This window comes from Ischnura elegans, chromosome 6, assembly GCF_921293095.1.
Source record: "Ischnura elegans chromosome 6, ioIscEleg1.1, whole genome shotgun sequence".
Taxonomy (NCBI): Eukaryota; Metazoa; Arthropoda; class Insecta; order Odonata; family Coenagrionidae; genus Ischnura; species Ischnura elegans.
In genome coordinates this window covers 92775573-92792410 of record NC_060251.1, presented here as the reverse complement: position 1 = coordinate 92792410, position 16838 = coordinate 92775573, and the positions used below count along the sequence as shown (strand labels likewise).

The 16838-nt window shown below is 38.1% G+C and overlaps 1 protein-coding gene across 1 annotated transcript in view; it reads right to left on the bottom strand.

Annotated features, from left to right (window-relative positions):
* LOC124161188 (leucine-rich repeat serine/threonine-protein kinase 1) overlaps positions 1–16838 on the bottom strand; it is a 348442-nt gene that overhangs the window by 59562 nt on the left and 272042 nt on the right. The gene's annotated exons all lie outside the window — the stretch shown is intronic.

Sequence of the window (16838 nt, the reverse complement as noted above, 5' to 3'; positions counted from 1 at the left end):
ACCTCGTAAACCTATCCGCAGAATGTTCATCACATCGCAAAAGCCAACACAATGATTTTAAAGAAAAGATTCGATAGTTTCCCGGCGTGTTATGTGGGTTAACTTTTCTGTTGACTCCCACAGGGCTAAAAAATTCAGTTTTATCGACGTTTCGATGGAAGAGCAAACAGAAAATAGGTGCGACAAAGGAACTGACATCGTGATTTTTAGTAAATTTACTATAGCTTGATACACCAAATTTATTGTAACAATGTGACACAGCAACCAAATAAATTAACATCCAACGTCCCTGAGGAAGAGCCCCTAGTTGGAGTTCGAAACGTCGGCAGAAATGGAGTTTTTAACCCGGTGAGAATTTCGGTAAAAGATTACTGACTTTAAACATAATTTTAATGGCAACCTCTGCCATTCTCGATTGAAGTTTAATTTAGATCGCTCTTCAAAACCTATTTTAAATCCATAATTAGATGAAATTTTCTTTCATTAATTTTAATTAGAAGTCCCCCATTTTACCTCGACCGAATATGTTCCAGCTCTTTATTAAGATTAGATCACAAACCATTTTCATTCTGAAGGAGTTATTTTGCATCCGATCAATTTCTTTGACAACACCACTTCCCAGAGACGATAGCATAGCTGAAACGTGAATACTGACTTAAATGGATTTAAATTGAAGTTGGAAATGTGGATACTGTCCCACATGGGTTTTAATAGACGCAATGGACATACCGTTCGGGTCAATGCTTGCCATGCGGGACACAATGACGTTCTCAATCCTTTTGTGCGGAAGAAAAACAAAAAACGCTCGATAGGCACTCTTTTTTCCGAAGTCGTTCCATCCGAATGAAGGCAAGTGGGTCAACAGGGAAGCCATCGGATCCGTACGAACTAGCCTCGGATCCTGTTCAAGATCATCGCTTGAATAAGTAAACAGGCTCACCTCTCGAAATCGCCATTGTTCTTCCAGATCAGAAGCGCGGAGCGCCTAATGGAAAAAATAAGTTAAATCAGATGCCGAACCTCAGAGCTCAATATTGGAAGAGATACGTCCTGTTATACAATAGAGAAAGACCGACCAGTATCATAAATCAGACTTCAATTGTAATCCTGAATGTGTAGCGGAAAAACAGAATTAGGAGAAAATAGAGGAGTTTCAGAACTCAACATTAGCATTGATAAATCCGGTCTTTCGGCAGAGAAAATTCTATGGATAATTATAACTAAGCAACCTGTGATTCTATTAACTTTCCCATCCCAATAAGATTTCCCTCTAAAATTCAAACCAGGGCCTACCGCCGCTCATCATTTCTATACATCCTATTCCATTCCTCCCTTACCACCACAAATAATTTCATAAAATATTCAGATATAAATTGTTGATTGCGGTAAGCAAAGAATAAAATTCTCCAGCTCCAACACACATCCTGAGTTGAGTAATTATCGGCAGAATAGGTATCAACATTTGTGAATAGACTTGACTGTTTTTTTTTGTTGCCTTTATTTATTTTGGAAATAAAATAATAAAACTTTGAAAGGTTCACTAATTTAAATAGCCACACAGGAGTGCCTACACATGTAAGTTTTATTCCTTTATTTCCAACATGGAGAGGTTTCACAGAGTGACGCCGGAAGTTATCATTTATATTTTGACTATTTTGTAAGTGGCGGAAACGACTACACAGGGCGGGCTCGGGTGGTTTCACTTCTGAGGGCCGGGTCTGTAAGTCTGAGAATTTTCACCCGCACATCTCGGGAGGAGAAGGACGGAGGAAGGAAAAAAATATAGGAAGCGCCGCCGTTACGAGAGCCCGATGACGCTTCCAAGGATAGGATAGGATCGGGATGGAAGGAGGGAGCCTCATGCCGTTATCAGGGCGACGAGAGCCACTATCAGCGAAACCAAGCTCTGCTGCTGCTACAGAAATAAAAGGATATTCTATGATAAAAATATTCCACAGATTTTGCTGTAGATCATTTTGCTACTAGACGAGTATTTAAGGAATGGGAAAGTACGGTTATTATCACTACCGAATTACAAGTATAAAAAATAACGGAAAATAATGGCATCGACCATATGTATAGCCGGTTAAAAATCATCATCGGTCATCGCTGACACCTAATGAAGCCAGCTGCATCGCAAGAGAATCTGTAAACAACAAAAATCGGGGGAAATTATCACTACCGAATTCTAAGTATGAAAAAAACGACGGAAAATAACGCCAACGGCCATATGTATACCCGGTTAAAATTAAAATTGGTCATCGCTGACACCTAATGAAGCCAGCTGCAACGCAGGAGAACCTGTAATAAAAAATCGCGGGAAAACCTCGAAACAAAGATGCTCACAACTATCCAAATATTGACCATTGATTATTACTATTAAAGTGATCTACTGGTTAAAGTAGGTTAACATGGAATATTTTTCGAAATACAACGACTGGTTTCACATCCCAATTGGATTCCCCTATCCAATTTAAACCAGGGCCCTCTGTCACTAATCATTTCTACACACTCTAATCGCTTTCTCTCGGCCTTTTATGGCACTCTGCCAGTTCTTACAATTCTTTTCGATGGTATCTAACCTACATAAATTGTATCCCAGGAATATCAAACATTTCTTGGCTTCCAGGCTTTCTGACTGTTACAAGGTGTGGACTAATGACTACCACATTGACTTTCGTACGATTAGCAAACATCTCCGCGATGTTCAAAGTCCTCATTACAATCGATTTTTTGACCCCCAACTGCCCCCAAAAAGTAGACACATAGAGGCAATTGGTAACACTGTAATAAATAGAAAATTTAGTGTTTCGACAATGTTTCCGAGCGTTTCAGATGATTTTAGATGGGGTCGATTCCATGACATTTTGTAGTATCTCGTCTCGTTCAATATCTGCGAGAATCTGTCAATCTGAGGTGGGAAGAAGGTTATAAGTAGTAATGCGATTGTACGAGACAGCTATTGAGTGGGGTGCACGTTTTAAAGCAAATTATGGGTTGAAAAACCGATGGGGCTTAATTAAAATTTTAACAGATGCTTAACTTAGATGCTGCGTTTTTGCTATTGAAATTGTTCCCGACTTATTTCAATACATATCTTCAGATATTTTTCCGTTAAAAAATTATTATTAATTCTAGAAGTAAAAAATCGATAGTTAGAATTATTTTATCGTTACTAGGATAATTTTATGCTTCTAAGTCGTAGATATATTTCATTTTATTGCTTTATTATATGCCCGTTCTGCCTGATTCAATGTAGTCCACCCTGTCTTTCCTATAATGCTGTGTTTATGAGTAAATAATCAGTGTCCGTGCACCGGCAGAGTGACTCGTAAAATTATCTTAGAGTACCTAACCAAACCGGTAGAATACCTAGAATTCGAAACATCAACTCACCTGGCTATGGTTCCTGAGATCAGAAAAAATATGATTCCTTAGAACTTTCTTTTCACCTGTATACATTCATGGGGCAGTGATACGAATTCAAAAGATTTATTTAGAAGTGATTATCATCTAAATGGAAAATAGCAAGGAAAAGAACCTATAGGTATACCTACGTCACAGGATTATCTATACATCCTATTCCTAGCCAATCCCTCCCTCCCTTACTGAACGACCATTAAAATTTAAAGGATGTATTAATGATTATAAAACCAAACATACTAAAATAATACGAGACTACCATCTACATATAAACTCTTCTCGTTGTTGCTTCGAACCTGTGCACAATCCAACGAGGATACCAGTGACCGCATTGGCAGCCCACACAAACTTATTCGAGGGCAACAACTCTGAAAATGCACGACATGAAGAGACGTGAACGACCAAGTTGGCAATCAGATGGTTTTTTTCCTCTTTGAGACCAACGCCAGAGTATTCAAGAGGTTGGAACGATGTTATACAGTTATTTTAGGTATAATTTATTATATCATTCAACGTCTACCGAAGACTATGAGGAAAAAAGGAACTACAGAGAAAATAATGGGGGACTAAACTCTCAAATTTCTCGCGAGTATGGTGAGGCTGATTGTTAAATATGTTTGTATCTATGCCCTTAAATCCTATGAGATGATAATTACTTCTCAATAAATCTTTTGAATTCGTGCCACCGCCCCCATGAAACTATTCAGGCCGGAAGATAGTTTTGAAGAATCATATTTGATGATGCTCTCCGGGACCATAGTCAAGTGAGTTGATTTTCATTATTCTAGGCATTCTACCACTATTTATACAAGGAGCATTTTACGAATCACTCCGCTTCATTTGAATAGAACTTCCCTCTTCAATTCCCAGAACGGTATGTGTACTCAGAAAATAACGGGGAATAAATTTTGAAATTTCTCGCAAGTTTCGAGAGTCCGATGGAAAAATTATTATTATTATGTTGGTATACATGCCCCTTAAGTACGATAAAATATTCAGCTGTATTCATCGTTTACTTTACCTGCGGCAGCCGGTAAGGTTAGACGTGTTTTTAAGAGCTCGGCAATTTTCGGCACACATTTCTTTGTTGTACGTGAATTTTTGGCCAAAAACGATACTGTAATGATGTCTTAGCCTCCATATTTGCCAGATATGGCTCAGTGTGACTTTTTCCTATTTCCGAGAACCTTAAAGTCCCATCGCTTTACAATCTTTGATAACTTTGAAAGAAATCGCCGAAAGAGCTAAAGAATATCACAAAGATCGAGTTTTAGAACTGTTTCACCCAATGCAGGATTATATATGAGGGTTTTAATTACCTATTACTACAAGAAGGGCAAACATATTCCAATATTGGCGAAAGGAAGTAATTTTCAATTTCAGGTGTAGGTACCTAGTAAGTTTTTTTTTTCATTGTAATTCACTGTGCCCTGTTATCTCCAATCCACGAGCAAATAATTCTCGACGTTTAGAGTAGAAAATGGTTTAATTGCTATAAATGTTTTCATCGGCACAGAAACCGATTCCACTGGCTACTCAATTATTTATTTATCGTATATCTATGAAAGCAAAAGGACATCTGCAATTAAAAAAGAACCCTAGACCCAACAAAAATACCTAAAATACACACGTGGCATACTTCTGACGAAGTTTTCAGCTCGAAAGAATGACCATAGCTATTTTTTTCGCCGATTTGAAATGTTATCGCCAGGAATAAGTGTTTAATTGCAAGTTTATCAAAAATCCTTCAGGATGTTATGGTTTTTATAAATGTTAGCTAGCTTGAGCAGATTAGTGGCGAACTAGACTGCACCAGAAGCAATAAGCGATCCTCATAATGATAGCTGAATCATCTTCATAAGAATATCTAATGTAGCCGAGGCTATCCCATAGTGTCAAAAGAACCGGAATAATCTCCCCGGAAGAAGCTTTTCAAATCTCGGAATCGGCGATTATCTGCTTACAAGACAATAACCGTAATATTTGCATGTTCATCGGACAGTTATCGCTGCGGCAGTCGAGATAAATCCTCGTCCAGATTAAGCTAGGCAATGAGAGGGGATTTTATGGCGCACGGAGAGACTAGGTCAAAAAATATGCAGTTCCCCGCGCACGACAATGGAAAAGCGAAATATCGGCACGGGAGATGCTTCAGAAGGAAAAAAAAGAAGGTGGTGGATTGGGGGGGGGGGGGGGGGGGCGAAATCCAAGGATATGAGTCGCAGGAGATCACGCGAGGCCAATGAGGAAGCCTCTCCCCGTACCTGACATGCGCACGAAGGGCTTTTCGCTCTCCAACGCCCCCGCCGCGATGAAATTGCATGCTCTCAAATGCCGAGGGAGGAGTTAGACCCGGTTTTCCAGCACCGGACAAGGCTGCCGGCATTTGGAGACCTTAGGACTATAATACTTCCTTGCCTCTTCTCTGAGGTCAAGGGAAGAATACAATTAGCAAAGTAGGCCTTTAAGCAAAAGATAAGTCTCTTCGTAAACAAATGTACTAGCATTGGGACTAGGAAGAAGAAGAGAAAAATTATGCAAACAGTGTAAAAACATATTTCTGGATTCAAGACATGGAATTGGATCAGGGGCACATGTAAGAAGGCCTGTTTACACGATAAAGTAACACGTACGAGTTAATGTCTGTTTGCATGAATGATTTTTTGTGGACCGGAACGGAACATGTACGAACACATGAACCAAGTTAGAACAGGTTCTAAATTATTACGGAGGCTTCCGCGGTGAGTTGATTGGTGATAGTTTTCCGGGTTTACACCGCGTTGATTCATGTTTTGCGCCCGAAACTGTCGTCCGCAAAACATGGATCAACGCGGTGTAAACCCGGAAGACTATCACCAATAGAACAGGTTCTATTTTCTGTGCATGCATTCGCACAATTTGGGTGGTTACACGGTGCATTTTGGCGTTCATTCTCGCGTTCATACATTTAGACATTAACCCGTACGTGTTAATGTACCGTGAAAACAGGCCTAGAGAGCCACTGCTTAGACTACCACATTATCTAGCTCCATATCCAAAGGTCCGTAATTGGAATGGTGATGCAGGGGAATTTTTCACACGGTAATTACTTAATGAGAATTTAACCGCCGCTTACGCAGCAGGTTTTTAAATATTTCACGAAAACGTTAGCAGATTAAGAGGCTGGTAATAAAATGGGGAAGAAGGTTGCTGCGAAAATTAATTAGTCTCGCTCATCACTGCTCTTTCTTAGAAAAGAAAAAGCGAGTGTTGAGCATAAAGCAGTAAGTAATATGACTGAATTTACTTTTAGAGAGATTAGGAAGAAAAAAAAAACTTTTAGGAAAATCAAATCAGGATGTGGAGAGTGAAATAAAACATGATCACAGAGAAATATTATCACTACTGCGATGGCGTAGAGAGTGGCGTAAACATTGGAAACCATGATTAGATAAATCTAGCTTACAGGCAAACACAGTCGCATCTACTGCGCACTAAGATATATATATATATAAAAATGAAACTGCAATGTTCCATGCCTCTATAACCGAAACGGAACTTAGTATCTCATCAGGAAATCTGATGGTGATGTAAACTGGTGCCAAATTGACAGCAAATCCGATGAAATCGGAGTAGATATATTTATACGATTTGGATATGCTGAGGCACCATCATCAGCATCTTCGACACCGAGGGTGTTGTCGGAGCTCGACATATAGGAAAACAAATGAACCACATAACCCGGACGAAAACCCGAAAAGCCTTATTACTATTACGTGATATATTTTGGTAAATTATTTACTATATATTCCACAAAAAAAGAAAATTTACCCTAAGTGAAGGTAGCAATTTTTTACTAAATATTTTTTACGCTTCTCACCTTAAGGCTACATATGAATTAATATATTTAATTTTTAATTCAACTTTTATTGCTTGCAATTTTAATAACTTATAGTCATATTAAAAAATTTTTCGGACTAGACGTTTATTTAAAAAGCGACAGCTGATAGAAACCGGTTATGCATGATTATTCCAAAAGATAGTACTGCGAGCAAGAAACATAAAAACATTTTCAATGAGATTAAACGAACACCGATTTTTTACAATGAACATAAGACTTTTGATGCGGCCTGAATTCCTGAACTGGATTCCAAAGGTGGTTCCACAGAAGAATAATGAAAATCAAACGGATCGAGCGAGTAAGTAATGAATAAGTCCTAAGAAGAGTTGGAGAGAAGAGGTGCCTCATGAAAACCTTGGTGAAGGAACAACCTAATTGGCCATACTTTGAGACATTATGGCCAGATAAAGACAATTGTCGAGGCAAAATTGGATGTAAAGAACGAAAAAAGAATATCTCGAATAAAATATAGGGAACAGGTGAAGAATGTGAAAGAGAAGAAATACGTTGACGTGAAAATATAAGCTGATGGGAAGATTGAATGGAGAGATGCCCAAAACAAATCTTCAGATTGTTGACAAATAATGATGATATTATTCATTCAAAACTTAGAACATTACTTTACGATCATCAGGGTATATGATGTACACATATGTTAACATTTTTGTGCCTCAAATGTGAAAATTTTATCAAGTTTAAAATATTTAAATTTTTGATAGAGGCAAAAGTTAACAAAAATCTACTCTCTACACCCTGAGAGTTTCCGCAGACGAAAACGGCAGTATCAAAAGAGACAAACTACGATCGGTTGAAAGGCAGTGATTCGCCCACTTAAAGGAATGGCTTCTCCCAAAGACCTAAGCGACTACTTTAAGTCGTCCGAGTCTCCGGTCTCTTGTCTCCCGAGAGCTTAATAAGGAGGGCAGACCGCATGGAAAATGAAAAAAAGAGAGAGCATCACGCAGCGCATGAAAGGGAAGGAGAGAGTGATAGAGACGTATGAAATGAGGGTGGAGATGGACTGGTCGATGGCGGGTGACCGATCGACTCCTCACCTCTACGCGATGATGCGGTTTGAGACCTTCTGCCGACGCATATGGCGTCACTCACACACGCACACAGCGACAAAACGGAAACGACCTACGGGAGATCCACGTCGCCCTTGCTCTGGGACAAGCAGAGGAAATTCATGAAATACGACTTCCAGGTCTATGTGATGACTCATGTACATCTACATCCATCTACATACTACACGCACATCTACATTTTACTGACCTCTTAGATAAACTTGGATGGGAATCTCTGTCATACCGTAAACTGCAAAAATAAACTAAACCTATTACTATATAAGACAAGGTCTTAAGCGTTACTTTGTGGAATTGCTTCATCGTAGAATAAAATAAAATTACTTTATTTTAAATAGCACTACCCAGGTTTCAGCATCTAATGCTATCATCTGGTAGCATTAAATGCTGAAACCCGGGTCGTGCTATTTAAAATAAAGTGTGGAATAGAACAAAGTAATTTTATTTTATTATATGATAAACCTATTACATAAATTATAGAGCAGTGTATTTTCCGACGAAGTTGGCCATATCTTACGAGCATTAATATACTACGGTAGATCAGATCAAGTAAATAAAATAAGAGAGATAGACTATAAAACAGATAGATTCAGCATATCGTTTTTCCCACGACCTATAAGAGAATATAACGGTAGAGTTAGAACTTTAAAATACATTAGATGACTTGTAGTGAAGCCTACTAAATTATGTATTCCTTAATGTATGTTTCTGAATTTTCCTATTACTTCTAAAAGCATGCTTTGTGTGCTCTGGCTTAATTGGCAGAATACTTTAATGAGTAGTTGGCAATTTTTGCCTTCGCATGAATGTGGTAGTATAATTTCCTGGTAAGCGTAACGTTTTTGGACCATGCGGTGTGCATGTGGGAATCCTCTTGCATGCTGCGTGGTGGTGATTGATCACCCCCTGCCAAACACCTTACAGGTGGCTCGCAGGGTATTATGTAGATGTACCCGGCACACCGCCTCTATGGGCGTGTGGCGAGGGGTGTTAGGACACGTCGGGTGTTAGACCTTTTATATATATTACGTTCGTTATCTTTCGCCAAAAAACTACAGCGTTATTTGTAAGAAAACATATTTGTACGGATCGGGCAATTCGCTAGAGAAAGTAAACTGAAGTTCTGGAGGTGGATTTGTTATCTAGCATGAGCTGCACAATTCATGTGGTATTACACATAGCACATATACCGTACACATTTCTCTTAAATGATATAGCATCAAAAAATATTGATGAGATGGGAATGTTGTACAAATTTCTCTCCTATCCATACTATAGAGAATACCGTAACCCTATCTCCGAACTGCGGCGAAAGTGGGGTCCACAAAATATTACAAAAGAGGATCCTCAAGTCGGATTCCAAATGTGTTGTCAACGACCGCGCATTTAAATGTGTTTACAGAAGTCACCACTCGCGTAGCTGACGGGCAAATTGATCCGATTAACACGGGGAAATAAATTATAATTAGGGGAATTAACCAAAATTTATAAACCTGATGATGTGATTTATAAAATGAATAACTATTCAATGCTATATCTCGCATTTGCAATAAGCATATTGCAAAATATTTTAAAAATGTGGATAGCATTGCTCTCAACACCGCGCCGCGGACGTTTTTGAAAGCTGATTAAAATGCATCCGAAGTAACGACAGAAATCAGCCTTCCATGGGATGGAATTGGGCCTCCTCTATGCAGTCCCGTTGGTGAGGACGCTAAATTCGTTGCAATACTTTTGAATTCGACTGAACATGAAAGAATACGAAGTCGTCAGCTTAGCCTAAGGATTTCTATAGAGTACTGAGGTTATCATGCCTATTATAAGCTCAAGCTGACTAGCAACTTCATGTACCCTGTAGCATCTGGCGAAATTTACAATCTCGTCCGCTGAAATCACAAAATCTCCACAGAGGAGGATAAAGCATTCGGCGCTAATGCTCTGAGATCTTTTAGTCTGAGTCAACATCTACATATAACCCTGCGAGCCACCTACAAAGGTGTTTGGCAGAGTGTGAAACGTCACCAACATGCACCAGAGGATTACAATTTACTTCAACTAACATGCACTACGCGTCATGCAATTCTAGGTCGAGTCGAATTGCTATTTTCATATTGGAAGATTAGCAGTCGACCATTCCTAGCAAAATATTAGCGCTGGGTTATAGAATCGATAGCCTATCTAGTGGATTAGCATAAGGATTCTATGAGGGACAACGTCACTTCAAACTGTCAACAGATTCAGCAAGATTCAGTATGACGAGCGAAAAAAAGAAAAATGATACTTCGGCCGTGGGCCACGTGATATTGATACACGATTCCATGAGACGCCTTCGGAGATTACAGCGATAGGCGGATTGGGTTGTGCCGCCGTATATGGAGTACTCGAAGTGACACATCTACTAGCAAAGCAAGGCCTGGAGGTCGCATTATTCCATCTATACAGATACGGCAAGTGTGGCATCACTGCGCAAGTCACGCGCACCCAAATCAAGGCCACTGGATATTTGAACGGCCAATCACAAAATATGACACGCGTAACATCAGAAAAGACATAAAAATCACATGCTCGTATCTTATGACGGATAGTGGAAGCGGCCGATTGTTGAACCATCCTTAGCGACCAAGTGAATCAAAAAAGGAGCAATTCTTTCTTTTCGTCGATTCTGTATAAATTTATAACTCCCTCACGCCTTTACAACAACGCTTACCTTTACTGACCATTAATGCGTTTGGTGCCTTTAATATATAGCCATTATATAATTTAAGGAATATAGAGGGTAATTATTCGTTAAAACTTTCGTAGTCATTCGTCCCGTTAAATGAAAACTTTTGGGCTATGTTGCCGCGTCAATTTTTGGGCCCCAACATCTCCCCATGTATAGAAATCACGGACGAAATACTAGTGATTGTAGAAGCATTTTTCACTCATTGTAGTGCATTTTCAGAACACAACTTAGCCACATCAAAATATCAGTAGGGGACTAAGTCCAAAAATTGTCAAACCAAGATGGCGGAACTTTGAACACACTACAAACTCGGAAACAGCGCCTCCAGATATTTACAACCTCCTTGCTTACTCTTGAGAAAGCGACCAGCATCGGTGGCGAAACGTTGGGGCCACCAAAAATTGACGCGGCTACATAGCCCAAAAGTTTTCATTTAACAATGTAGAGGGTGTTTTAGGAGGAATCTGCAATACTTCAGAAGATGGAAGGGGACGACACATTTTTAAGCATTTTTGTCCCATAAACATGGGGTCGCGACTCCTAAGTTACCGAGCTATGGCAACGCAAACATTTTCTTGGATGCACTTTGCAGTTACCATGAAAACGGTTTTTCTCGTGCGTCCAGCCTTTTCGAAATTTCATTTACTACTCCGGATTTTAAAGGATAATAAATTATTACGGTAGACGAAAACGTGCGTTTATTATTGTCTGAAACAATTAATCTTTGAGCTAAATTATGGGAAACGAGAGCTTTAAGCGAGTATCAACGATACTGTTGCGGATTTTTCACTGTTCAAATGTGCACCCTTGCGTATTTTCTAATTCCAGCTCTTTCCGCTAGGGAAACTCTACTGCGCAACTTGTTCGCGCAGGGCCAGTAACTTCTCTGAGCGCTTGTCCGCTATAACCAAGGGGGCGACAAAACTGCGATATATCGTATGGAAAACCTCTTTTGTTTTGATTTTTCCGGAGCCCCAGTGGTCCAACGGCCTACCCAACATAGAGGCGCTGGTGTAGCCTGTTTTTCTGAGCAGTTATGAACTGGGGGCTGCCATATTGAATCTCGCTGTAAACAAACGTGATATTGAGGCTTATTGATAGTGATTAGTGTTAACTGCAGACTTTTTTTTATTGCTTACAGTGTCCCTTACGATTTTGGAATTTGCTGGTTGAAGGATGTGAGTCTCAGTGATCTTGGTTATTGCTAAATTGCGTGGGTATGAAATGTATTTGGTGATGAAAATGTGAGTAATTCTGTTTCCTTCATTATTCCATTTTGATTTCAACCTGTGATTAGGTAACCTTTTCTCATGTTTTCAAAATTTTATGGTGTCTTGTATTCCTTATATTTCAATATGTTTTTCATTGTACTTGCAGTTTTTCTAGTGTTCAAACTACTCATTTATCGCTAGCGCTTTGGTTTGTTTAATGCTAATCATTTTGTTGGTTATGTATGTAATTTGCTATTTCAACTATGTCCTTACAACTGTTTAATTGTCATTAATTGAGCATTATTCATTAAGTGTTCTACGATGTTTACATTTCTTAAAACTTTAATCTCTTTCCTTTTGAAGTAAGAACTTAATTTCTACTACATTGGTATAAAATATTCTTTACTTTTCTCGTTTTCTACTTTTGGAATACTTTCTTTCGTATAAGTGATGGATATTAACTTATAAGAACCTTTCATTTTAAGACTCCTCTGCCAAGATATGTTGTATATCTTAATGGGTACTCATCATGAACAACTTCCTACGAAATAATGTCCTCCTTTCTTAATTAAATAATTATCTTCCATGAAATGATATCCAAACTTGCACGCTTATTTCTAGTGAAGTGTTGTTATGGTCTATGGTTTCAGGATTAGCATTATTTTCCCTGTACCAGAGCTATTGCAAGATACATCTACGTCAAGGAAAATTGGGTCACCCTCTTTGTCTATAACTGTGGAGTGTTTACTTAAGTAATGGAATCTTTCTCCTATTACGCAAAGGCTGCTCATCTCATGTTGTAATTGATATTTGTTGCTTGTGCATCTCATGTGCTTGTAGAATTGTTAACTTCCACAGATTTCATCTCTAGTATGTCATGTTGAAATTGTTATTGTTGTATTTCTTTTACCAGTTATTCTATCAATAAATACCAATGTCCACTGAAGTAAGTTTCCGATCATTATTATTACCAACCACCAGATCGCCAGTTGACTTTGTACATTAATCTTGTATTATGGTTACTGCTTTAGTAACCTGGAGAAGTTCTTCAGGAAGATTTTCTTACATTCATTGCTTTTAAGTTTCTCGCAATTGCAGTATCATTATTGAGCCTGAATAGCACGCCCTATCGTGACGCGTAAAAAAAATTGAAACACGCGCCGAGATGTGCATTCAAACTTCGCGGCAGCATTGGACCACTGGCATAGATGGCACTGATGTATCAAAACCTATACGCATTATCCTTATGGGTATGTCGCCCCCTTACTATAACTAGCTCTTTCTTGGGCTGCTATTATGGATGGAATAGCATTATGCTATTCTTCGATATTGCAACCGATGTTGCTATAATATAGCGTATTGCAACGCCTATGCTATTTGGTATTACGAACGGTTGCAGTTCGTGTTTTTACTACACCGGAAGACGTAATTCTCAGAATAGCATAGGCCCGTTGCTATTTACTATTATGAACGGCGAATTGCAACCGATAGGGTTGCAATAATAATACGCGGTCTTCGAGGCCGAGCAATTCGGTATTGCAACCCAGAAAACGTGCGCATTGCGATGTCGAATTGTTTTTCTGAGGTTAAAGTAACCTAATCAAGCATTGAAAAATGGAATAATAGCCAAAAATTAAATGATATCAGCTTTATTTTACTTAAATAATAGTAGCATAAGTGATGAATATTTAACTAGTTAAGTGATTTGGTTAGGAATTAACATTCGAGCTTAATATATGAAGCACAAACTTGCTTCATCGACAGTACGAAAACAATAACAATCAATGCAAAGAATTACTACCATTAGCCCAAATTTTACGTGTTTTATTCATATTTACAATTCATAATTTTATTTCATCACTTGACTTGCTACTAAAAATATCCTCAATGTAGGCTATCAGGTCGATTCTTGAAAATTTTCAAGCTTGTGTTAACACACTAACTCGCTATGGTTTTCATTGAAAGCTATAATAGTTATAGCTTTCAATGAAAACCATATATTACCATAATAATACCATATACTTTGATCAGCCGTTCATTTCCTCAATTGGACAGTATATACAAATACATGCAACGAGTCGAAATTGTTTTCCCCACTATTCGCTGCCTTCTACAATTAAAACTAAAAATTTACTAAATTATAAACACGGGCAGTCGACTGGAATTACTTGCTTGAAAACAAAGGATTTCTCCGAACACCAATAAAGTTTCCGAACAAATATGATTCACCACAAACGTTTAATGGAATATCCATGCACTACATCATTAATGCAATATATATCATGTGGAATTGAATACAAATTGTTTCCTCTATAGACAAGTAAGTTATTCACACAATTAAGTTTCAGTTTATCGGCACAGTTCAGGGTCTATCAAAAATTTCAGTGAGCACATAATAAAATCAGCTGATACGAAAACAATGATAACTGACACAACAGCACTTTCCACACGATTCACTATTGCTAGATTCACTTTTTCACAGCTGTTCCATCCATCCTCAAATTCACCATCACCTCCCTCTGCTTTTTCCAAATATGCAGCTGAAATATCGATACTATTCCATCATAATACATGAAAGCACAGCTGTGACGTTGCCACCTACTTCATTTCCTAAACAGAGAATGAACACTGAAATTAGGGAGTCATATAATATATAGATAACATTAGAAACGAAAGCTTCTAGTTCATACAGTAAAACGATATCGTCACGAGCAATACAATAAAAGTTGATACATATTAATTCTGATATGCAACAAACAGACTTCGAAGCCTAACACATTTACGAAGAAAATCAAACATATTTAGCTTTCAATGATTATTTCGCATAGCATATATCTCACGGTAAAGGACCGATCGGATATAGGTAAATCATTGAATATTTATGTCTGATAAATCATCATTATAACAACGAAATTATGACCTAACCCACCTGTCTGAAGCCATTGGGAAATTATCACAACCACAACAAACAGCTGATTTCTTAAATGAGATTTTCAAAGCGTATTATATATTTCCAAGGTTTAATATAATTTTTAAATGTAAATAAAGCAATTATTTATAATTTCAAGTCAATATTCCGTAAAATACAGAAAAATATATAAAATATCTTCTCCCTCATTGGTTACGCAAACTGTTCAGAAAGTTTCTCATACGGGAAGAGGCGGAGCTTCCAAATAGCTCGCGCAAGAAATAGCATGCTGCTATTCCGAACAAAATTATTACTACGCTTCATTCATAATACGGGGTCGTTGCTATAATGACCCGCAGAATAGCGTATGCTATTTTTTGCAACGCTTATCCATAATAGCAGCCTTGAACCGCCTTCTTACAAGGACACTTCTCTTATGATACTCCGGGGCTGTGCATATACGACTGTTCACATGTTACTTTAGGCCTCGTCCGGCGAACTCTGTCTTGCCTTGTCAAGTGAGAATAAATCAGTTTTCTAGTATACTACTTCGTTTATTTTCACTGAAACAGATACTTTTGCGTAATCTTACCAATTTGATATTGTTTCCGACAATTATACAAAGTTTTTATGCGAAAGATCCTGTTACGAAGCGAAATACAAGAGCTGTACACTGTAAATAAAGTGTATTTAAGAAAAACAAGAAGTGACAGGCAACACATATTATTTTCCCATGGAACTCTACCAACACGGTAACAGCCATCCTTGCTGTGTATGCCTCTAAAATAAGTTGAATTGTATTAATCAATAGTTTTACAGGTATTTTATCATTATTGCTACCATATCTTAGACCTTGAATTTCAACATTAACCACTAGTTTTCTATCTTCTTTTGATAGACAAGCGGTTGAACAAACCGCACGATGAAAATCCTTCATTCGACTGGACGGCAAAAGAAGATACCAAAAGATGTCGCTATTAATTACACAATAATAAGATGAGCCACTTTTTTGATTAGCGGTATCCAGATGTCACGTTTTTATTTTCTAGCTATGTCAAACTGAAAACCCGCTTATTTCTCTGTGGAATAGAAACACGACACCTTGATCTGATAACTTAATACTGATCACCTCTACTTGCAGGAAAAAAAATCGATAACAAGATAAAAATAAACAATTTGGCTGATAAAGAACAGGCGTGTGACCCAAAATGGAGAAAAGTAAACATTCGGTCATTGAATCTGAATACAAAAAACACGAGAATTACAATTTTGAGATACATATCCATTATGGACGGTGAATATTTCTCTGAAACCTAGTAGTTTTCACGTCAGTGGTACAGCAGAAGATAGATATCATTAGTCGCCGAAGAAGAGGCAAAATAACTTGTAAAAAGTTGGAATACTTAATAGTATTATGCTGTTTTTCATCATTAAAATTTGCCGCTATTCGGCCAAAGAGTAGGGTACTGAATGAATAAAAACGAACAAACTTTGTATTAAGTAGTAGGGTACTGTATATTCTGGCACTTGATGTATTAACCATTACGTGTCTGGCATCAACAGCTGACTACATGGTAGCAAGATCGAATCATCCCATTTTAGTAAC